At 44.6% G+C, this 23772-nt stretch overlaps 1 protein-coding gene across 7 annotated transcripts in view; it reads left to right on the forward strand.

The window, feature by feature from the left end:
- The first annotated feature begins 12221 nt into the window (after positions 1-12221).
- SGMS1 (sphingomyelin synthase 1) overlaps positions 12222-23772 on the forward strand; it is a 285202-nt gene continuing 273651 nt past the window's right edge. For 5 of the 7 annotated variants that reach the window (XM_012762875.2, XM_076009998.1, XM_012762872.2 and 2 more), the window contains exon 1: positions 13168-13402. The gene's annotated coding sequence lies outside the window, so the exon portion shown is untranslated. Of the gene's footprint in view, positions 12378-13159; positions 13403-23772 lie in introns of those variants that run through there. The other 2 variants (XM_012762881.3, XM_012762877.2) reach the window with 2 other exon arrangements.

A 23772-nucleotide genomic window follows, 5' to 3' on the forward strand; every position in this document is an offset into this window, starting at 1 on the left:
TGTCCTTTAATTGCACAATCACACAGTAAATTATTGTATTAAAATTCTCTATCAAAAGTCTAATTTAAGTCAATGCTGAGATGATGGTGCTTCACAACGTAACCATAACAGAATCTTAATGAATTTTTAACAGAGACTCCTTACATAAGGGACACTATCTCAGATGTCAGAAATTACTAGTACCTTTCAGAAACCCAACCAGTGTCTTTTCACAAAGCCTAGGTGAAGAACGACAGCTAATAGGACTGAAGCAGTGAAGCTCAGTAGAAATTTTAAAAAATGTTTTGGTTGATTAATTTCCATAAGGACCAAAGATCTCAGCATCTGCTATTCTAATTGTTGTGGGCCATCTCTAAAAGTAAAGCCACTCATTGGAAGCCATGGTCCTCACTCAACCTCAGCTACAAAGATTTTAAAGCCGATACCTAAATTCTTCCTGAAAAGCTTTTGATTTAATTTGTCTAGGGTGCAGCCTGGACCTTGAGATTTTTACAAGCTCACAGTCAATTGAAAGAAGCAGCCAAGGTTGTGAACTTCAAAGGTTTATAACTTTATAGTTTTAGTGGCAACCCCATAGCCGCTGATAATTTCCTCTTAAGCCTAATGATCCCATTTCACATAGCCAGTGAATGGTGATGTCTCTCTAGAATGTAAATATCCAAACCTGGACCTTCCTTTGTCTATGCAATGAGAATTTCTGAGAGCGGACTCTTGGCATGAGTACTTTTTAAATCTCCCTTGCATAGCCAGGGTTTGCAAACCACCGTTTTATACTTACCTAGACCCAGCCATGTGATGCTCTTTCAATGTAGATAACTGAAGAAGCTTCATATGATTACTCATTGGAGCATTTCATTTAAAAATGGAATTTTGGGCCGAGCACAGTGGCTTACACCTGTAATCCTAGCACTCTGGGAGGCTGAGGCAGGAGGATCACTTGAGATCAGGAGTTCAAGACCAGCCTGAGCAAGATTGAGATCCCTTCTCTACTAAAAATGGAAAAATTAGTTGGGCATGGGGGTGGTGTGCACTTATAGTCCCAGCTACTCAGAAGGCTGAGGCAGGAGGATCCCTTGAGCCCAGGAGTTTGAGGTTGCTGTGAACTACCAGGTGACAGAGCTCTCTGTCTCAAAAAAAAAAAAAAAGGAATTTTGCTTAGTAACAATTTGATTTTTGTTTATATCACACATATAATAGATATGAATTCCAGTTAGTATAGCCTTCTCCATCTAACTTCCTAGTACCTGGGCAATTGTACCCAGGCTACTTGCTCTCCAGGCTTCTTTGCTGGTGGCATAAGCAAGCTACCATTTAGGTGGCAACGCTTTCTATAGATTAGGGCATACTTTCGTTAATTGTACTGCTTCTTATTTGAGATGTAATAAACTACACTTTTGATTCAAAATAAGATATTTCATATTTAATGACCTAAATATATGATTGCATTTATATAATCGTTGAAATGACAAGATTATAGAAATGGAAAACATATTAGTGGTCACCAGGAGTAAAGGGGCCAGGGCATTGGCATGGCTTTGCAAGGACAACAAGAAGTACCTGTGTGGTGTTCAAAATGTTCTATCTTGACTGCATCAAAGTTAATATCCTGGTTGTGATGTCATACTATAGTTCTGTAAGATGTCGCCATTAGGGAAAACTAGTAAAGGATACGTGGGATCCCTCCATATTATTTCTTACAACTGCATGTGTATCTACGATCATTTCAAAATAAAACAGTTTAATTTAAAGAACTCTGAAAAATCTTATCATGTCACCTCTCTTCAGGAATTTTTTTTCCACCATACTTTGTAAGGTACAATCAAAATGCTTAACAGCACTTGATTAGGAGTTGTATGATTAGAACTTGTGTGGTCTAGCCCAGTGATTCTCAGCCCTGGCAGAGTTACTGATGGAGCTTGTAAAAATTACTGAGGCCTGGGCCCTACTTCAGCTCAATTAAATCAAGATCTCTAGGAGCAACTATTAGTGTGTTTATTTGATTAAAATGTCTCACCACCAGATCATGGGCTCCATGAGGGCAGAAACCAGGCCTGTTTTTTTTTTTTTTTTATTTTGGCATATTATGGGGGTACAGATTTTAAGGTTTCAATAAATGCCCTTTCCTTCCCTCCCCCCACAAGTCTGAGTTTCCAGCATGACCATCCCCCAGATGGTGCACATCTCATTATGTATGTATGTACCCACCCCCCTCCCCCCTCCCACCTGCCCAATACCCTATTACTATAGTACCTATGTGTCCACTTAGGTGCTGCTCAGTTAATACCAGTTTGCTGGTGAGTATATGACGTGCTTGTTTTTCCATTCTTGGGATACTTCACTTAGTAGTATGGGTTCCAGCTGTAACCAGGAAAATATAAGAGGTGCTATATCACCATTGTTTCTTAGAGCTGAATAGTACTCCATGGTATACATATACCACATTTTATTAATCCATTCTTGGATTGATGGGCACTTGGGCTGTTTCCATAGGCTAGGCCTGTTTTTGCTTTCCATTGTCACCTCCAGCACCTAAATCTGAGCCTGCCACCCAAGAAGTGCTCAGTATCTGTGAAGCAAATGAATGAATGAATGGAGAAGAGATAGAGGTATCCTCCTCCCCTCTCTTGCTGCCTCCCTGAACCATGAAAGGGATAAGGAGGCTTCCCTGTTCTCATCTGTCTCTCTAGGGCTCTACCACAAAATTGCAGTAGGGATCATAGCATTGCTTCACGAGAGATCTAACCCATAACTATGATATAAAATCTGGAAATGATGACAGTACCTTCCTTTTTACACTCAATCAACAACGTTAATGAAAGTGAAACAGAAGCTGACAAGGAGGCTGGAATGACACATTCTCTTGCTCATGCAGAAATAATAGAAACCATTTTAAATGCAGCTAAAAAATAATTAAAGGCACTGCTGACAAAGAAATGAGAAAAAGAATTTAGGGAAGGAGAAAATCTGTGGGCAAGGAGGATCTCAGTCTTTGACCTGATAATCACATTTGCAGAAAATGTCTCTTTTGTGCTGCTCGAAGAGTGGCTCACTTAACGTTAACGAGCCTGTAAAATCATGCCAAGGCACACTGAATTCAGCAAATCCCAAGGTATTTTGGGGGCTTATACTGATTCTCTGTGAGTGCCCCTCTCTCTACCTACCCCAGAATCTCTATCAACATTTGTAGCATGACTATAATAATGTTTTAAACAATTACTTGAGACATTGAAAATTCTGGAATCTTGTAAGAATCTCAGCCCACAAGTCCACAAGCATCAGTGTATGGAAAATATAACTTTATTTTCAGTAACTTCACTTAATTTCCATTTCTATATCACCACCCATTCTACCTATCTGATGGTAAACTTTACCATTTTAAACTCTTGGCACCACTTACTCATATACAGTATTTTAAAATTTTTTGGCAGGGGGAGTGTTTTGCAGGTTCTCTCTGCAACTGTCAAGGTTTCCAGAGGTAAAGCATTGTGGGGGTGGAAGATCAGCAAGGCATTTTATGTCTGGCAGCTCTGCTCTTTGGATCCGTGGTTCAGGCATAGGAACCTTTATAGGGCTGCTTATATTCACATCTGCCCAGATGCTCTAGGCAGCCCTTTTTTCTCTAGTCTTGCTTTCTCCCTGACAGCTGTGCTAGAAAGCAGGTATGGCACCCTTTTCTTTCCCTCCCTCCTCCCCCGCCCTTCCAAACAGAATCTTTCTAGTGATTGGAATCACTAGAGAATGGAGAAGCTCCGCCCATTTCCCTCCCTGTTTCTGGCTAAAATATCTTTTTTTTTTTTTTTTTTTTTGAGACAGAGTCTCACTTTGTTGCCCAGGCTAGAGTGAGTGCCTTGTCGTTAGTCTAGCTCACAGCAATCTCAAACTCCTGGGCTCAGGCAATCCTTCTGCCTCAGGCTCCCAAGTGGCTGGGACTACAGGCATGCGCCACCATGCCCGGCTAATTTTTTCTATATATATTAGTTGGCCAATTAATTTCTTTCTATTTATAGTAGAGACAGGGTCCCGCTCTTGCTCAGGCTGGTTTCGAACTCCTGACCTCGAGCAATCCGCCTGCCTCGGCCTCCCAGAGAACTAGGATTACAGGCGTGAGCCACCACCTCACCGGCCTAGCTAAGATATCTTATCTCAGTCTATTGGGGCTCAAACTTTTGTAAACAAAGTTAGGAAACCTAGCAGGCTTTCTGCCGTCACCAGAGGCTATGAATACAGGATAAACCATCTGCTGGAATGGGGGCAGGTTTGAGGGAAAAGGAAGAGAAGGAAAAAGAAATATACAGTGATGGAAAAATAGATGATCTCAACGTGCTGTCTTAGAATGATAGCTAACACTTACTGCACGCTTACACAGGGTGCCAGGTGCCGTGTTAAGTGCTTTATATGAATTATCAAGTAATTGTCAGAACCCAGGAAAAAGTTATTGTTATCCACATTTTGCATGTGAGAAAACTAAGGCTCCAAGAGGTTTAGTCATCTGATCAATGTCACACAGCTAGGAAGTAGCAGGGCTGGAACTTGAACCCACCTTCTCATTCCAAAGTCCATGCTTTGACCCACTTAGGAAAAAATAATTATGTTTAGGATCTTGCAGGATGCTAAGAGAAGTGTACAAATATATCCATTTTAGAATTATTTTTTCAACCATAGAGGTTGAAATAAAAAAGAATATGGGGATTAAGCAGAGACCTCAGTCACTAGAAACATACAGTTAACCAAGATTCCATGAGGCTTTTCTGGCCTGGCCACTCTGCTCTCCAGCTACTGTGGTTTCTCCCCTGTCCCTAGCTCTGTTCCTGTCTCTCTGGTTGCTTGAGTATTGCTCTCACTGCCCTTCTTGGCACCCTCATCCCTGCGGTTCTACCTCTTGACCTTTCTCTTTATTGCCTCTGGCCCTGCTCCATGGCTTCTGGTTCACGATGTACTTCACGGAAGGAATTTCTGTTTCACTCTTGCAGTTTGCTCTAGGGCTAACCCAGGGGACCTTAGCTAGGGTTCCTGCCAATGACCCATATGGCTTTCTTCATTTTTGCCAGGCAGTTTTCCCTAGAAAGTTCTCCAATGTCCTTTCCCAGCTCTCAGATGCTCACCATGACCAGCACTCTTAGGTCACGTGATGAGGGTTTAAGCCCTTAGGTTTCAGCAATACCCTGGGAGGGAGACCAACATCTCCTGTTGCAACAGGTAACTCAGGTGTCCGTATCTCACACATGCTTCTCTAATATTCCTAATAGATTAAGAAGTCATGTAGAGAATTGTTCCATTTAATGTGCATAGACAGGAAGGGCAGCCTAGTATTAGTGAGGATAGCTCATAGGGAAACCTTTAAGATTCATCATGAGATAAACAAGGAGCTTAAAATAATTGACCTGCCAGACAGGCATGTTAAAAAAAAGCCCTGTCCTGTGAACCTTGTTATAGCCCCAGGAATATTCCAGAAGTGTGTAACTATTGGTCCTTTAAACTGCCACTTTTAGTGCCATTGAAATAGCTTAGCCAAAAACACAGATGGGTCACCAACATATGAGTGAAAATAGGAAAAATGATGGGATGGGTGGGAGTAGGGGCACACACACACAAGTGAGGCGGTTAAAAGAGAAAATGATGTAAATAATTATAGAAAGACACATTGAAATTTGTGAATTTACTGAGTCTTGTCTTTTTAAATTTCTCTCTTCTCTTCCTCATTTCAACAGGACAAAGCTCCTTCAGGTCCAGAGGTGATTACTGATTATTGATCTCCCTGCTTTCTTCACTTACCTGGTCTCTTTTCATCATTCCCAAAACCCTGTGTAGAGTCAATATCATCCTCAGTGCTAGATGTGAGAAATGAGGCCCAGAGAGGTTAATGACATTTGGGCAGGGTCTGCCCAAAGGAAATGCCCAAGGAAATGATTTTTCTCTTTCTGTTACATCATACTGACTCTAGTAGGCCCTTAAGGAGTAGATTAAGGGATTTGAGGAAGAGACCGTATATCTGGTTTGATGGCCTTTGGTATTCTTCAAATTAAAACATGTAATGCTTGTCCATTCTGCCTTCGTGTGAGGTTGATGTAGGCTAGGAGTAGACAGCACTATATTCGCAATATCAAGAGTTTCTCTTTCCTTTGGCATTTGAGAATAAATTCTGCAGAGTAGTGGTTCTCACTGGGGAGCCCTTAAAAATTTTCATGCCAGGGCTGCACCCCATACCACTTAAATCAGAAGCCCTTGGAGTAGGATCCAGGCATCAGTATTTTAAAAACTCCCCAGATGTTTTCCCTCTGTAGCTAGGGTCGAGAACCAGGGCTCTGAAGCAGTGGTTCTCAAACTTGAACACGCATCAGAATTACCAGGAAGGCTTGTTAAAATACTGGTTGCTGGAACCCACCCCCAGAGTTTCTGATTCAGTGGATCTGGGGTGGGTTGTAAGGATCTGCATTTCGAAGTTCCCAGATGACATGATGGAGAATTGGGAAGGTGAGTTGAGCAAAAGTAAAGCTAGTTTGTGCTTCAGTTGCTTTTTTTCTGCCTATGAGGTTACAAGAAATGTGTGTGAGTCTCCTCATGTCTTTCCACAATGCTGACTAACCCAACAAGAATACTAGAAAACATCATTTGCTGTGTAAATGCTAAATAGTCCATGAGCATCAGAAGTGTTTTGAAAAAGAAAAAAAACAGGCAGGATTAACCAGGCAATTAATCCCATCGGGCTTTGAATGGATTATAAGGAGTTTACCACAATTTTCAGAAGGAAAATAAACATTTTTCAAAGGAAATTTATCCTTGAATTTAGTTGTATCATTCATTCTCAGCACTTAAAAAAATCCCAAAAAACCTCTTCTTTATTATTTTTTATGAAGTCAAGATATAAAGTACATGGAGCCAGAACTAAAGACAGCGATAAAACCTTGAGTCAATCAGCGTAGGGTTGCCAGATTTAATTAAACAAAAACACAAGATACCCATTTAAATTTGAGTTTCAGGTAAATAATGAATAATTTTTCACTATAACTATGCCCCAAGCAATATTTGATAACCTTGATCAGGGATGGGAGTGATGTATATGGCTGCTGTGAACAACTGGGACGTTACCCTGACTTTTTCTGTTTTATGGATTTACAGAAGTACTTACTTGATCTCATGTCTTGTCCACTGAGAGAGCTCAACAAACATTGGCTGAATTGATGCAATATGGATACCTAAGATATAAATACACTATATAAAAATGCCAAGTTGGCCGGGCGCGGTGGCTCACGCCTATAATCCTAGCACTCTAGAGGCGGGAGGATTGCTCGAGGTTAGGAGTTCGAAACCAGCCTGAGCAAGAGCGAGACCCCATCTCTACTATAAATAGAAAGAAATTAATTGGGCAACTAATATATATAGAAAAAATTAGCTAGGCATGGTGGCGCATGCCTGTAGTCCCAGCTACTCGGGAGCCTGAGGCAGGAGGATGGCTTGAGCCCAGGAGTTTGAGGTTGCTGTGAGCTAGGCTGACGCCACGGCACTCACTCTAGCCTGGGCAACAAAGCAAGACTCTGTCTCAAAAAAATAAAATAAAATAAAATAAAATAAAATAAAATAAAATAAAATAAAATAAAATAAAATAAAATAAAATAAAAATGCCAAGTGACTTCAAAGAAGGATGCTTGATCAATTTAAGATCCCAGTTTCTTTTTGATTCAGTTACCTACTGCTCTTCCTGACTTTTGTTCTTAACTGAGGGTGATTCCCTTCTGCTAGGAGATATTTGGCAATGTCTGGAAATATTTTTAGCTGTCAGAATTAGGGGGTGCTACTGGAATCTAATTTGTTGAGGGCAGGAATGTCGCTAAATATCCTATGATGCACAGGACAATCCCCTTACAACAAAGAATTATCTGGCCCACATGTCTACAGAGCTGAGGTTGAGAAACCTTGGTTTAGATGGCAGAGGATTTAACAAATTTTTCATCAAATTATTCTAGACATCTCATGCCTGTAATCCTAGCACTCTGGGAGGCTGAGGCAGGCGGATCACTCAAGGTCAGGAGTTTGAAACCAGCTTGAGCAAGAGCGAGACCTCATTTCTACTAAAAATAGAAAGAAATTAGCTGGACAACTAAAAATATATAGAAAAAATTAGCCGGGCATGGTGGTGCATGCTTGTAGTCCCAGCTACTCGGGAGGCTGAGGCAGAAGGATCGCTTGAGCCCAGGAGTTTGAGGTTGCTGTGAGGTAGGCTGACACCATGGCACTCTAGCCTAGGCAACAAAGTGAGACTCTGTCTCAAAAAAAAAAAAAAAAAAAATTATTCCAGACTTGTTTTGGAGTGTGTGGGTGTCTTATTCTTCCAGGTATAAATGAGGGAAAGAGAATGTCTCCTATCTACTGTACTGTAAAAGAACAGATGGAAGAATTTTGGTGTGCTCCTTCAAAATCTTACAAAACAGGGAAGGTACTGTTGAGGTTCCTGGAAAAGTAACAGATGCTTCAGATGCTTCTGTTCTCTCTAGATTTGAAGCCTTTGAAGAGTTCATGCAGGAATCTGGAAATTCAGGTTATCATACTATGTAAATCTCTTCTCCTTTAGTGTGGGAGACATATTTTTTTGTCTCAATCTTCCAGTTAGTTCTGGCCACCCAGCACTTGTTTGCACATGGTAGTTGGAGGAGATGCTAACTCAACATGAATTCATTATTTTGTGTACTACTGCTGTTGCTATAATACTTGTATTTTGAAGGCCAACAACAATAAACATTCATAATACATTGGACAATATCTCATGTTTTCATTATGTTTACCTCTAATTAGCTATAAAACATTTTATAGATATATATTCATATTAAAGACCTAATTAATTCTCATGATACCCATGGGAAACAAAGAAGGGGTGGTTTATATTATTCCTATTTTAAGAGGAGATAATTAAATTTTGCCTGGAGTTACACATTGACTATTTGAAGAGCCAGGAGTAAATTACAAGTCTTGACAATGGTACCATGTCTGTCAGCCAGGGCAGAGTTCTGCTTTTGGCATTGATTCACCAAATCCTGGTTAGTACCTAGTCCTAAGTGTCTAGTTTGAAAATATGTTTTAGATGTACATGGTAGATTGTGAAGGGTGGTTGCTAATTAGAGAAGGACCTTTCCATTTCTAGTGGTTTACCCTTTTTAAACAAAAACACAGCAAAGCAAAAAGTAGAAAAGAAAATCATAAATTACAGTTCAATAACTATTTACTATGGGCTACTTGGTACCAAGTCCCATGCTAGGTACTCTGAAGGATGAAAGATAAATACATATCCTTGATATAACATTTAACATGTAGGTGGAGAATCAAGACTTACCTGCAAGAAACATGCAGAGAACCGTGAAATATATAATATAATCAAGAGCCAGAATGTGTGTATAGGAGGCTTCTGTGTCCTAGAAAACAGACACCTTTTATGAAAAGGGTGGAATTGGAGATGAACTTTGAAATATTAGTAGGAATAGTTTAAGTGGATAATGGGAATCTGGGAAAATAGGATTCAACTAGACAAAATGGTTAATGACTATAGGTAAAGTCGTTCCCGCTATTCTCTGGAAGAGTTATAAACCTGGGAGCGCTCAAGTAGTTGGGAACTGGAGGCAAAAAAAGCCAGCCTGCAAAGGGAGAGAATAAATAGAAATTCAGAGGAGACAGAGCGAGACTTTCTCCGTTTCTGTCAATATACGATTCCTGGCTCTGATCTCATCCTAAGCCTTAGCTACATCTGTGATCTATCCCAGTATCTTCAAATAAATTCCAGCTTTTTTGTTGACCAATGGAAGCCAAGCAGTTATTGAAGCCAGAGATGTAAGAATGAGCACAGAGGGTTGAGTACTATCAGATCTAAGCCTTTACGCAAATACTTGGAACCACTTTTTTTGTCTGTAGTTGGCTTTGCTGGTCAGCCTTGGGTTGGAACCCCGGTTGCGGGTTGCCTAGATTAGTTTAAAGGTCTAAATAGGGCTTCTGAGGTCTTGCTACTGCCACTCAGGGTATGTGGCTGAATTCAGAGTCTTCCTTCCACTGAGACAAATTTTCTTGGACATATAAAGAAGCCTCCTTGCTCCCTGAGCAATTGAACATTGACTACAGGTTGGTGAATGATGGCTACTACTTACAGGTCAACTCAATATAACCACCACATTTTTAATCAGGTAGATTACCCACTAATGATACAAGATTAATTCATTTGGAACCAAACCACCTACTTCAGAATAGCTGTCTTGGCATGTGCAGTGTTCACCTCAGTATTTGCTCTTAGTATTATTTTTAACATGATTTTTAATGACAGACTGTGGTTTGAAGGTGATTCATTTTTGTTTCTTAGTTGTCTTGACAGCAATGTAATTCATGATATTCTTGAGAATCCTAAAATTTTACAATCAGACAATATGATGCTTGTTAAAATTTTGATGAGAAATGCACTGTTAACATTCCTTAGGATTGGGTGGACTAGGGGGAGAATTATTTTTAATCAGTAATTTTTTTATTGCAAGTGGTATTGACTTAAGGACTATAACTAAATTTAATTTCAAGGAGAGCCAACTCTTTGTGTGTCTTATAATCACTTTACTCAGAATTTTCTTTTATTGCTTTTGTGATTTCTCTTTACATTTTTTCCTGTATTTATTTATGGCTGTATTTTTATGTACAGTGTATTCATCTATGACTTTTTCTCTCTGAATTGTTTTAGAAAATTGAAATCGAAGTGGAAAAACTTTTATACCCTGCTTTCTTCCATGTGCTATATATACATCATCTTAAAACTACTCATAGAAAACAACTGAAAAAGCTTTTTATTGTGAAACATTTAAAACATACAGAAAATTAGAAAAAAATTATAGTGAGAACCCTAGACACACCACTTACATTCAAGAACTGTTAGTATTTTAAAATTCATGTAAATTTAGTCATCTTTACATTTGGGGGGACATTTTAAAGTAAATCAAACACCAGATGCTTAATTGGACCTTATTTTCAGGAAGTACAAAGCTCACAGCACATTCTGCATAAGTAGCACTGGAGAGAAACCAGCCAGTTTTCTGGCACTTCCTTAGTTTGAAAAAATTTACACCGCAAGAAAGCAAGCCTTCCCTTTCACCTCTCAGGTACTAACTGACTGGAAAATACCCAGTAGGGCTACTAAGACTCACAGAGCTTTGCCCTCAGTAGACAAAACATGTAGTTCAATTGAATTTAGTTGCTATTTTAAAGCCATACGTGACAAACGTACGTGACAAATGTACTTTCCTAATCTTCCTGAGAAGAGCAGGATAGTGTCCTAGGGAGGAGGAAACCAGAGAAGTCGGAGTGCAGGGCGTTAACAAAACGTCGGCACCAGAGCACACTGCCTCTGTTTGAATCCTTGACTTCTCACTGTGCTTTGGGCAAACTACGTAAATTTCCAATGCCTCACTTATTAAAATGGATCGCTGTAAGGTTTAGCTGACATAAACAGGCGCCCATGAGAACCACCTGGAAGGCTTGTAAACCAGATTGCAGGACCTCACGCATAGAGCTTGAATCTGTTAGGTCTACGAAGGGCCGAAAATTTGCATTTCTAATTCTCAGACGATGGAGACGCGGCTGCTGCTGAAACAGGGACCCCGAAGTGACTCGAGGCAGCAGCTCAATAAATGGTCACTCCTAACACCACCCAGCTGCCCACCAGCAGGGCCCGCGGGGTGTTGCACCGCAGGGAAGAACGCCGGCCTCTGTTCGGGTGTCCCTGCCAAAACGCGTCGCCTCCTGTGCAGGGACTAGATTAGAACAGGGAGGCAGCTGGAGCAGCAGCATCACCGCCTTACAGAGGGGAACCCCGCTCTCCAACTTCCGCCTCTGGGGAAAAGCGGAGACCGTCCACCACCGGAGTTCGGCTCTCTGGATCTCGCAGCTGTCTGCTTCTGGCCGGCGCGAGAGCCCGTCCTCCAGGCAAGCCGGGGGTCGGCGCTGCGATCCCGGCACCCCAGGGCTAGGCGGAGGCAGGTGCGGAGCGGAGGCCGGAGCCTGGCGGGAGGGCGTGGCGGGGGAAGAGGGCGCTCGGTTCGCGTCCCGCCGGCTCCCGGGTCCGTGGCGATCGCCCGCGGCCCGATGGCCGGGCGGAAGATGGCTGCCCAGAGCGCCGCGGACAGTCACGTGTCACGCCGATACCGCCGCACGCCCCCTCCCCCGCTCGCCGAGTGCCGTACCCCGCGGGAGCCACAGTCCGGGGCTGCCTCTCGGCCACGGAGGTGCGGTGCGGGCCGGCCGCGGAGGGAGCGCGCCGGGGCGGAAGGCCAGCTCAGCTTTTCTCGGTGTCCGCCTCTATCCCAGGAGCTGGGGTTTCACTCCCGGAGCTGAGGAAAAACCTTCCTTCGGGCGACCCGCACCAGGTCGGGCTACTGGGCATGCGCGGGGCTCCCGCCCGGGCGCCGCCGCTCTCCGGGTTTTCGCCGCTGCTCCTGGGGCGGCGCGGGTGCGGCCGGCAGGGGCGGGGCGGCGCTGACGCGGCCGAGTCTTCTCCCCACTTCACGCCCCTCGGGCCTCCCCCGCGTTTCTGGGCGTCGCGGGGTTTGTGGCGCAGGCGGGTTTATTATTTTGTGTGTGTGTGGGGAAGATAGGGGTCTATGGTTGAGGTTTGAAAACGGGCCGCACAGTCTGAGGTGCGCCTATTTTACGCACGGTCAATCAGGAGTTAATCCTAAGTGTCGGAGCCCTGGGGCTTGGTGGGGCGAGAGACTCCCAGAGTAGTCAGCAAACTCGCACCCCGCGCCCGGCCTCCCGAAGGCTGAGTTCGCGACCCCTGCCTTCCGACCAGCCCCAGCGGCTCGGCTCGCCGGCTCTGCCCGAGTGGTTGGCCGCTCCTACCGTAAACCCAGCGCCCGTCCGCCCGGACTTAGCGGCCCCTAAAGGCGCGCTAGCTGGGCCTTCCTCGTCGCTGGGGAAAGCGCCCGCCTCCCCAGTTTCCCAGCACTTGAAAGTAACCAAAGGGGTCCAAGCCCCGACTGCCGCTCGTGCGCAGCGAGCCCGCGTCCCGCTCGGTCCCGGGATAAGCGCCCCGCAGACCCCGCCCGGCCAGCCCGGCCCTCCCCCCGGCCGCCGCGAACACCCGGAGGAGCGGACTCCGTCGCGCGGGAAGCCGGGCCGGCTCGGGCCGCGGACTGGGCATGCTCGGCAGCCCGGGAGCTCGCGGTGGCAAGTCGGAAGCGTTCGCACCAGCGAGGCGGCGGCGGCGGGCGGCGGGCAGGACGGGAGCGGGAAGGGCCGGCGGGGCAGGCTGCTCTCCCCTCGCGCCTGGAGGGCCGGCCAGACAGCGCGATCGGGGTGTGGAGCCCCGACGCTGCTCTGCCCCGGATTTCATTCCGCGGCGGGGGGCTCGGCGAGCGGAATTCCGGCGGCTGCCGCCACTCCGGAGCAAGTGAGTCGTGGGGCGGGGGCAGAGAGCTGGCTTCGCGGTCGCGGGGGGCCGACGGGACGCCCGTCTCTTGCGCCCGGCCTGACGCCGGGGAGCGGGGCGGGCGGGCGGCCCCGGGGCGAGGGGGCGTGAGCGCAGCCCGCGCGGAGCCGCGCGCGTACCTGGCGGGCACTGCCCCAGCGCTGCCGCTCCCTGGGGTGGGCGCGGGGGGCGGTCCGGCCGCCGGGATCCCGGCTCGGAGGGGGCGGGCCGCCGGCGGGGCTCCCCGGCCAAGTTGGGGCTGGGAGGAAGGAGGGGGCGTCAGTGGGCACCTTTTCAGAGGTGCTGCGTTCGGGCTGGAAGGCTGCCCGGGGTCGGATTGGGGCGATCGGCCGGCGAGGAGCCTTCGGGCAGTGGCCCGCCCGGGGTCCGGAGACCTGCAGGGGCTGACCCCAAATCGCGGCCCCACCCCTACGGCCCAGGCGGCGGCGTGACAGTTGGTACCTCGGGGCCAGATTGCAGCCGGCCAGGCGCCCCCGCTTTCGGGATCCCCCTCCGCGGCCTCTGGATGCCCCTCGACGATATAACAGGTGGGACGCCCTTCCCTTAGGAGAGAGCGCCTCCTCTCCGGGCCGGGTAACAGCCCCCAGCCCCACCGGGCGGCTCTAAGACCCCGCGGGGCTGTCCCCGCCGGGCGGGGTGTTGGGGTGAGGCCTGAAGGGGCCATTGGCGCCGCCCAGAGCGGGACCGCCCCTCCGGGACGTGGCTCTTCCGAGAGTGAGGGGTCTGCGCGAGTCCCAGGCGGCTTGTCAAGGGCAAAGCCGCGAGGGCAGCTCTCGCGGCTGCCTCTCCCACCGTCTGAACCCCAACTCGGGCTTGTGGCTTCCTCTCTTGGGCCCGGTAGGGTGCCCTGTGTCCAGCTAACGGATTCAGCCAGGCGCGTTCTGGTTTACGCTTGTTTCTCCCTTGGGTGTCGCGAAGTGAAGATCGGGATGAGGGTTGCCGTGGCCTGGGCGAGCTAAGAGAATCCGGGCAGGTGCTTCTCAGATGTTTCTTTTCACCTTCAAACAGTACAGACTCAAGCAGTACACGCTTATGAAACCGAGGGCGAAGGCTGCTTTCTGAAAGGGAAGTTTATTTTCTGTGCTACGGGGCCTGTTATTTTAGCTCCCTTGACATTTACCTTCCTGGACCTTTAAAGCCGTTTGGACAGGTTATTTTGCTTTCAGATTTGGGGGTGTTTCTGGTTGGCTGCCTGGATGTGGAAGTGGTGAATGCCTGTTTTGGTGTGCCGTGAACTCCCCACGCTTCTGGGCGCTGGGGGTTGAACATCCAGTGGGCCAAAGGAGAGGAGTGGGACTGGTGACGTAGAAGTGCGATGGGAGTTGCCTCCCCTGCCCAGACGGAGCGGGGTTGGAGGATGTTTTGGCCTGTGCAGCACGGGAGAGGGCTGGGCGTTTCATTGGTCCGAGTGTAAGATGTCCACGGGAGAAGCTAGGCGGGGGTTGGGTGCCTGTCTGGTCAGTGCTCCAAGGGAAGCCCAGGGATGTTTGGTGATTCAGCAGGTGGCAGCCTTCCAGCTCTGAAGACATGCCTTGGCCAAGCAAGGAAGCAAGCAGCAGCCTGTGCCTGTTGTCGGAGGTGCCAGCTTTGGGGGAACCTCCAGGAGCTGCCTTCTGCCTGCAGCAGCTCACTTTCCTTATCTTGTTTCCTGTGCAGGTCTGGAGGCCCTGTTTTTTTGAGTTTCCTTACTGCTTCTCTTAAGCTATGTAGCATATTGTTGAGTTTCTGTCTCTGTGACTTGCTGGGTAGCAGGGAGTGGCAGCTGCTACCAGTGAGAGTAAGTAGCTATTCTGCAGAAAGGGATAGCTAGCTGTATGTAAAGCAGTGAAGTAGTCTTTTCCTTCTACTTCTGCTTCAAACACTACAGAGTTATGGTTTTAGTAAAATAGTAAGATATATTTCTTCAGCTCTTTCAGTGCTGATAGTGAGCTATTTCAAATATCTAGAAAAAATTTTTTTTAAAGAAATGAACTCAAGGGATAGATTAAACTGACATTAAAGGGACAGAGTCATTGAAACAGTGTCGTCTTATTCGCTGGAGGATCCCTAGCATCTAGCACAGTGTCTAACTTGTAATACACAATAAATGTCTATTCAGTCGATTTAAAGTCTTCGTAACAGAAGAGCTTTTCAATATTCGCCATGTTCCTCATCTATTTTTTAAAAGCCCTATACAGTTGCTTCGTCTATTTTGAAGTCTGTAAATGGGGGTTTCCCTTCAATACTGTTAGAATCAGATATACACATCAATGCCTGTTATGTTTGACAGTTAAAGAACTTCATGTTTTCATAAGACATAATTGCCTGTGTTGACCATAGACATTCAATTTTAGCTTGAAAACTCAATTCTTTTCCTTTTCTGGTTAAATCCCTTAACTTTCAACTTGTGGCAGATCCTGCACTTCAGCTAGAAAAATAGGCATGCTTTGCTAACGTATCTCATGAGTATCTAAGGGACTCCTGAGTATAGCCATCAGTATTTTATTAAAAAAGGAAAAGTGCTCCCGTTGCACATCAAATATGCTTTAATTTATAGAACTTCATTTTATACATTTCAATAAAACAGTAAGATTCCTAATCCTTTATCATCCAATGAAAAGTGCTGCTGTAGAAAAGATCAAACAATGTTTTGGGAATAAAACTTGTGGATTGTTTTCATAGAGGGGTCAATGCCCCCAAGTCTTTGGCAGGGAGGCATGAGTGTGCGGTCACTTCATTCTGCCCTTTGTGGTCACTATTCTGTGCCTTCCTCCATTCGTTTAGCTATTCAGCTGTTCTTCTTGCCCTAAAGATGTAGTTTCTTGGTTTGGACTGGCTTATTTAACTGCCAGAAGGATCTGTTGCATTTTCTCACATAAATTCAATCAATGGTGATTTTTATTTTCTGATTGACCGGTGCATTTTCCTATCACTTCATATGGCAAACTTTTCAGTGGCTTTTGGAAAGAGCTGTGGCCAATGTGCCCTTGTGGGGGCATAGCAGATTATAGAGGCTTTGTCTTTTCTGAGTGGTAGCTAAGCCACAACAGTCTCTTCTGGAAGAAATTTTTATAGTATGCCTGGTCTTAAAGATTTTTAGCTTTTCTGTTAAAGGCTCTTGGTCAGGAAGACAAGTGGTTATTTGTCATCTCCAAGAGCTTCCCTGTAGTTTGTCACCTTAATTAAACTACCCAATCACAAGAGGACTTTATTTTGGATCAGCCAACTTGGATGTAGGAGTTGGGAGGCAGCATTGGATGTGGGGGAGGGGAGATAGCTTGGTTTTATAACTGACTTTTGGTTTTAGTAAAACCCGAATTGAATGGCTGATGAACAAGTATAGCTCAGTTTCTGCTGGAATGCTTTGCTCTTCTCACTGGTCCACTTTATCTCCACAAATAAACACACCACATACATAAACCTACACAAAATCAGAGGGACACACTCAGATCCATAGACACAAATCAACACATACACAAACAGAAGAGAGAGACACAGAGGGATGTAGAGACATATACTCTTGCTCAAAAGCTAAGAACTCCTACTTCTTTTTAAACTAATATGTCAAAGAGGGAAAATCTAGGGCCTAGTAGCTGGTTGGATTCTGGGGGCCTGAAATCACCCCAAGCTTGTATTTCAAAGAGATTCCCTTCAACTGTTAATGACAAGCTGATCTGCCCCCTTCATGGTGCAAAGCTACGGGGGGGCTTTACTGAAGGGACTGTTGTGTGTAAATGAAGGTGAGTGGGAATTTAGAGAACTTGGGTGGTTTTTGCCTTTTAGACTGCTGGTGCCGATAGTTAACATTCCTCTGTTCTTAGCACAGAATCCTTTAACTGTGCAAAAGCCCCTTGCATATTTTATTTTTTTCTCCTTCATTCCTACTCCATTCTGCTTTCTGCCAGAAAAGCCTTCTCACATGTGTTGGATATGTTTTCGGGTATGTATGTATCCTTGTTAAAGATGTTGACTTAATTTGTGAGTGCTTTTAATTTACATAAATGGTACTGTGCTGCAAATTTCATTCTGTTTCTTTTTCATTCAACATTAACATTTTTATTATGGAAATTTGCAGACATTCATGAAAGTCAAAAGAACCTCAACATTTTGTTTGTAAGATCCATGTTAGTGGGGATTTATCCATGACTGCCGAATTGTAGGGCTGGTCTGTTATGTGTCCACTGCTTTTAGTTTTCCATTTTCCTAGTGATGGATGCTTAACTCACCTCCACTCTTGCTGCTGCAAGCACAGCTGTGATAAACATCCTTTATGCATTTTCTTAATGATCTATGTGAGCATGTTTCTAGGGTAGTGAGTTTCAAAGTGTGGTCCATTCCCAGCATCATCTGCATCACCTGGGAACTTTTTAGAAATGCAGATTCTTGGGCCCCAAGCTAGACTTTCTGAATCAGAAACTCTGGAGAAGGACCCCATAAACTGTGTTTTAACATGCCCAGCCTGCAGATTCTGATGCATGGGAAAATTTGAGAACTACTGCTCTGCTCTAAGGGTATATACCCGGGGTGGGATGGCTGGGTAATAGAGTACAAACATAGCTGGTTTTCCTGAGTACTGCCAAATGACTCTCCAGAGTTGCTGAGCTGGTTTATGCCCCCATGTCAGTGCATGAGGGTTCCTGATACCCCACATTGTTGCTAATGTTTGATATTAACTGGCTTCTCAATTTTACCAAAATTTGGTGGCTACAAAGTGGGATCTCATTGTTTTAATGTGATTTATGTGATTTCTTAGTGAATTCGAGTCCTTATATTTGTTATCTATTACAATTTCTTTGACTAACCTTACTCTGCTTTTCTAATGAGTTGATTTGTAGATGTTTCGTGCATATTCTATGTGTTAATACCATCCTGTCATCTGTCTAATAACTTTGTCAATGGTAACTTTCAGAAGATATTAGTTTTGATGTAGCCCCAAGCCATTAATTTTTGCCTTGGGTTGCACTTTAGGAGTCTACTAAAGATGGTCTTCCTTACCCCATGATTACAAAGATATTCTATATTCAGTCAGCTTTTCAGTTTTACCTTTTACATTGAGGGCTTAAATCTCTCTGAGGTTTGTTTTATATGGCATAAGGAAGATATCCAGCTTTTTTTTTTTTCTTTTCCATTTTGTGAGACAGTTTTCCCAAATCATACATTAAACAGTGTACTCTTCTCCTCGTATTTTTTATGGAGCAACTTTAACCATATGTCAGGTTCCCACAAACACGAGTTTATTTTCTCAATTTCATTAGGAGTTATAATTTACATAGGAAACCTGAATCCCTTTAAAGTGTACGGTTTGATTGCTTTTGACAGATGTACATTCCTGTGAAACCAGCACAGTCAAGGTAGAGAGCCTTTCTGTCACTCCCAAACTTCCCTTGGGCCCCGTTGCAGCCCATCTCTCCCTCTGTCCCCAGACTCAGGCAACCACTGATCTGCTTTCTGTCACTATAGATTAGTTTGCATTTTCTAGAATTTTATATGTGTCTGGCTCCTTTAATTCAACATACCGATTTAAAATTTTGTTAAAAAAATTGTGATAAAATATACATATCATAAAACTTACCATTTAACCATTTTTAAGTATATAATTGAGTGGCGTGAAGTACATTCACTTTGTTATCACCACTGCTTGTCTCCAGAACTTTTTTATCACCCCAAACTGAAACTCTGTTGCCATTAAACTCAACATACTGTTTTTGAGATTCTTGGGGAAGGGGCTATGTTATAGTTGTCAATTCTATTCCAGTTATCTGTCTGTTTCTATGTCAAATTATCATTTTTTAAATTATAGCTTTGTAGTGTGTTTTATATGGCAGGGTGAGCCCCTGTTTTGTTTTTCTTTAGACCTTGACTTGGTTATTTATTTATTTTTTTCCTTTCCTTTTGAGATTGAGAAAGTATTGACTTGGTTATTTGTAGATCTTTGTTCTTGCATACACATTTTGGAATGCTTGTAAAGTTCTCAACAGAGTCTAGAAAGTGTGATGGGCATTGAATGTGGGAGAAGTGACCTTTTCTATCTTAATATTATAATTCTTTCCATGAACATGGTCATCATTTCATTCTTTTTAAAATGACTTTTTAATAGGGTTTAACATTTTCTGTCACTTTAACATTTTTTACAAATGCGATTTGTTGCTTTGAAGAGAATTTGAGTCTAGGTCCCTTAGTCCCCACCTTAGAGGTAGGCAGTGTAGGGGCTTTAGGAACAGATCTTTTGAAATCTTTCTTCATTTGCCAACCTTAAGTGACATTGGTTAAGTCACTCACCACTGGCAGCCTAGGTTCCTCCTTCCTCAAACACATGACAACACTCTCCCCTGCTAGGCGGCTGAAGGGGTTGGAGTACAGATCTTGAAACAGAGTTGCTGCTCTTTGAATGTTGGTGGAATACCTCCCCTAAGGCTTGCTTTAAATAACATAAACTTTATATTTTTATCTGTTTCTAAGAGTTGATTACCAAGAAGTGTCAGGAAAGCAGAGTGAATAAGCTAATCAAATAACATGTAACACTCTGAGTCTACATATGCAAGATCATGCTGCTGCCTAGTTTTGTTGGATTTCACAGAAAGTATGTATATTTCCAAAGAATTTTACAGTCCAGTAGGGAAGAAAAAGCTAATATACAAGGGACAATTAGAAAACTCTATGTGACAGATGGTATATAATTAGGGATTAAGTGGTGCAGTACCAGGGGAGTTGTGAGAAATCCTGCACTGTGAGAGTTTGGTTTGACTTGGGTGAAACTAGATTAGGGAGGAGAGAAGAGGCTGGAGGAACCAAGAATAATTAATTAGCATTTCTGGTGAGGGCCCTGTATTGAACCCCACCATGGTAGGTTTGTGCCTAAACTTAAGTGTCTTAAAATTAGTGCTGTAAAATCAGTGATAAATGGCTAGTGGATACCTAGATAAGCAGTAGCTTTCTGTCTTTTTTTTTTTTTTGAGACAGAGTCTGGCTCTGTTGCCCCAGCTTGAGTGCCGTGGCATCAGCCTAGCTCACGGCAACCTCAAACTCCTGGGCTCAAGCAGTCCTTCTGCCTCAGCCTCCGAAGTAGCTGGGACTACAGGCATGCGCCACCATGCCCGGCTAATTTTTTATGTATATATTTTTAATTGTCCAGATAATATTTTTCTATTTTTTAGTAGAGATGGGGTTGGTTCTTGCTCTTGCTCAGGCTGGTTTTGAACTCCTGACCTTGAGCGATCTTCCCACCTTGGCCTCCCAGAGTGCTAGGATTACAGGTGTGAGCCACCACGCCTGGCCTTTCTGTCTTCCAGTGCAGTGGTTAAGAGCACTGACGTGAGCTAGAGGGCCTGGGCTCAAATCTCAGTTTCGCCATTTAGGAGCTATGCAGACCTGTGCCTCAGTTCCCCCCCAACTCTACCTTATAGAGTTGTTGTGGGGACTGTATAAGTAAACATTTGTAATGCACTGAATACCTGGCAAGGTAACCACTTGTCTAAATGTTAGCTGTTACGATGACTGCTTTTGTTAATACTCATCACATTCCTCTTGTACCTCTCTTGAGGTGTGTGAAGCTTTGAGCCCCAGAATTGGTTGGCTTTTGTTCAGGAAGACCTATAGAGTGGGTGTTTTCCACATGTTAGTGGGCATGTTGTAGGTGCTCAGGTTGTAGACTGAATGAGTAAATGCTGAAAGCACGTGGAGCCAGGTGCAGTCTCTTGTTCCAGGGTGTCCTCCGAGTTCTGGAATGGAGTGGGGGGGAAAAGTCAGGTAGTAAGCATGCAGGAAGCACATTTTATTTTGCTGTATTCTTAGTTCTGATTAGGCCTTTTGGCACAGAGGTAGTAATCATAAGGATTCCCACTTGTTAAGGGCTAACTGCATGCCAGACACTTTCTAAGTGCTTGACCTATGGACTTAGGGGGTCTCACAGTATCCCTTATGAGAGGGACACTATCATTATCCCCTTCTTGGAGACATGGAGAGTTGGGCACAAATAATTTGCCCAAGAAAGTAGGAGAAGGAATGCCCTGTGCTTGAGCTTGAGGCCTTTGCCAGGTCGTAGGTGCTGTTGGTGGGGAGCCAGCGTCTTTCCATAGAGTTGTGACACACAGGTTAGCCGAGCAGGGCTTTCCCAGGACCTTGGATGTTTATCAGCCTAAGCCAGTGACTCTCAAATTTCAGCTTGTATTGGAATCACCTGGAAGGCTGGTTACAAGCCCCAGGGCTGGATCCCGCCCCCAACAACATTTCTGAGGCCAGGAGCTGGGACAGGCAGCTGCCGGTGGTTTACCTGGCTAGTGTGTCCCAGGTGCTGCGGAAGCAGTTGGTCTGGGGACCATGGTTTGAGAGCCCCTGCCATAATAGTACCCGCATCAGCGAGGAGCCCACTGCGTCTAGTTTTGGTTACAGTCAGGTGGGATGATTTCAGATGAAGTAAAAACTAAACTTACGTGGGCCTGTTTATCTAGGACTGCAGTGCACTAACTTGCTTTTCCTGCTCGCCAGTGTTTCTGCCATGGCTCAGGAGAGATGATCACCCAGAGTGGAGTGAAAACTTGGAAGTGTAAGTCAAGACTCATAAGAAGCTGAAAGTGCCAGCAGGGTGCGATTGCTCACGCCTGTAATCCTAGCACTCTTGGAGGCCGAGGTGGGAGCATGGCTTGAGCTCAGGAGACCCCTGCTTCTATTAAAAACAGAAAAAATAGCGAGGTGTGGTGGTGCTTGTCTGTAGTCCCAGCTATTCACGAGGCTGAGGCAGGAGGATCGCTTATGCCGGGGAGTTTGAGATTACTGTGAGCTAGGATACCACATCACTCTAGCCTGGGAGCTGGGGTGACAGAGCAGGATTCTTGTCTCCAAAAAAAAAAAAAAAAAAAACAGCTGAATGTGCTATCAGTGCATCTCATCTCAGGAAGATGGCCTGATTTGTTTATTTAGTTATTTTTCTCCCCTCCCACCACTCCTCAACCCTCAGCCTGATTTATTTTTATTTTGTTATTTTTTATCATCTCCCTACCCGATAGGCCCCAAAAAAAGACTTTCTGTTCACCATCTATCCCTATGGGAAAATTTAGGCACAGAAAAATTAAAGATTAAGATGAATAGCTTGACAGTGTAGAGGAAGAAGATAATCTTAACTGATTGAATTATAGTAGAAAACTATTTATAGAAAAAAAAGCTTTGTAACTTTCTCCTCTAGCAGTCATGGGGTCAGATAGTTACCATTTGTGCTAAGCTTGGTACAGGAGCTACACAAACTAAACCCTCAAGAAGTATGAACTGTTATTATTGTAACAGCAAAAGTTTGCTGTTTTGCAATTCAGACTATTTTTCCTATTCAAGCAGTGTTATGTATGTAAAACTGTGGAACGAGAAACTTAGAATTGAAAGATTTTGTAGGAATTCAGGATTTAGAATAAACTCAGGAGGATAGTACCCATAAATTGTATTTGGGAAGGAACGTTGGTCTGGGTTTTCCTTGGTGCTAGTTATCTGGGCTCTCCTGAACCCTGTCAGCCTGTGACAGTTTATTTGCTCAGTGAGGGGGTATGGTGGGGCAGAGAGGAGGGGAAGATGGCCAGGGACAGACTGTAGAGGCTGGAGAGGCCTGTTCAGAGGGGGAGATGCTCTCAAGCCTGGTCTTTTTATAACTTGCCGTTGACAACAGCAGTAAATGCATGTTGAGGCCTCTATGGGCCCAGACCCCTGGTAAGCCTTGGGATACAGAGATAAATGCAATGGGGTCTGGTCCTTGGGAGGTTAGAGGAGAGACAGATGACATCATCACCAAGTGGTGAGTGCAGCCTTGCAGCTCACACCAAGCCCCTGGGGTAGGGGTGGGATGGTGGGACGGCTGGATGGAGGTCACCTGCTCCAAGTTCCCCATGTCGGAGCACATAGAAGGGAACCAATACCATGGGATGGCGTAGATGAAGCCAGAAGTGGTACTTCGGTTGAAAGTAACATGAGGTTTCTGTTTTTCTTGAGATAACTCTGACACCAGAGAGGAGTCTAGGAAGGTGTGTGCTGTAAGCGGTCAGCCAGCAAAGGGAGAATCAGAACTGGGACTGCCTGTGGGAAGTCATAGGAGCACTTAACAGCTTACTTTCTTTGGCTTTAAAAAATGTGGCTAAATTTTAGCTAGCTCCTAGGAATATAAAACCTGGAGAAGATTCACAACATTCTATCTTTAAAGAAAATTAGCTTTTTAAAGAAAGACTCTTTATTAAAAACAAAATTTTATTTTCCTTTACTTTTTGACTAAGTGTTAAATTCCGCTTTTATTTTTATTTTCAGTGGTTCTAGTTTCTCATTTTCTCCTTTCTCTCCTCCTCCCTCCCTTCCTTCCATAATACCCTTCCACATAATGTGCA

This window comes from Microcebus murinus, chromosome 14 (genome assembly GCF_040939455.1).
Source record: "Microcebus murinus isolate Inina chromosome 14, M.murinus_Inina_mat1.0, whole genome shotgun sequence".
NCBI lineage: Eukaryota > Metazoa > Chordata > Mammalia > Primates > Cheirogaleidae > Microcebus > Microcebus murinus.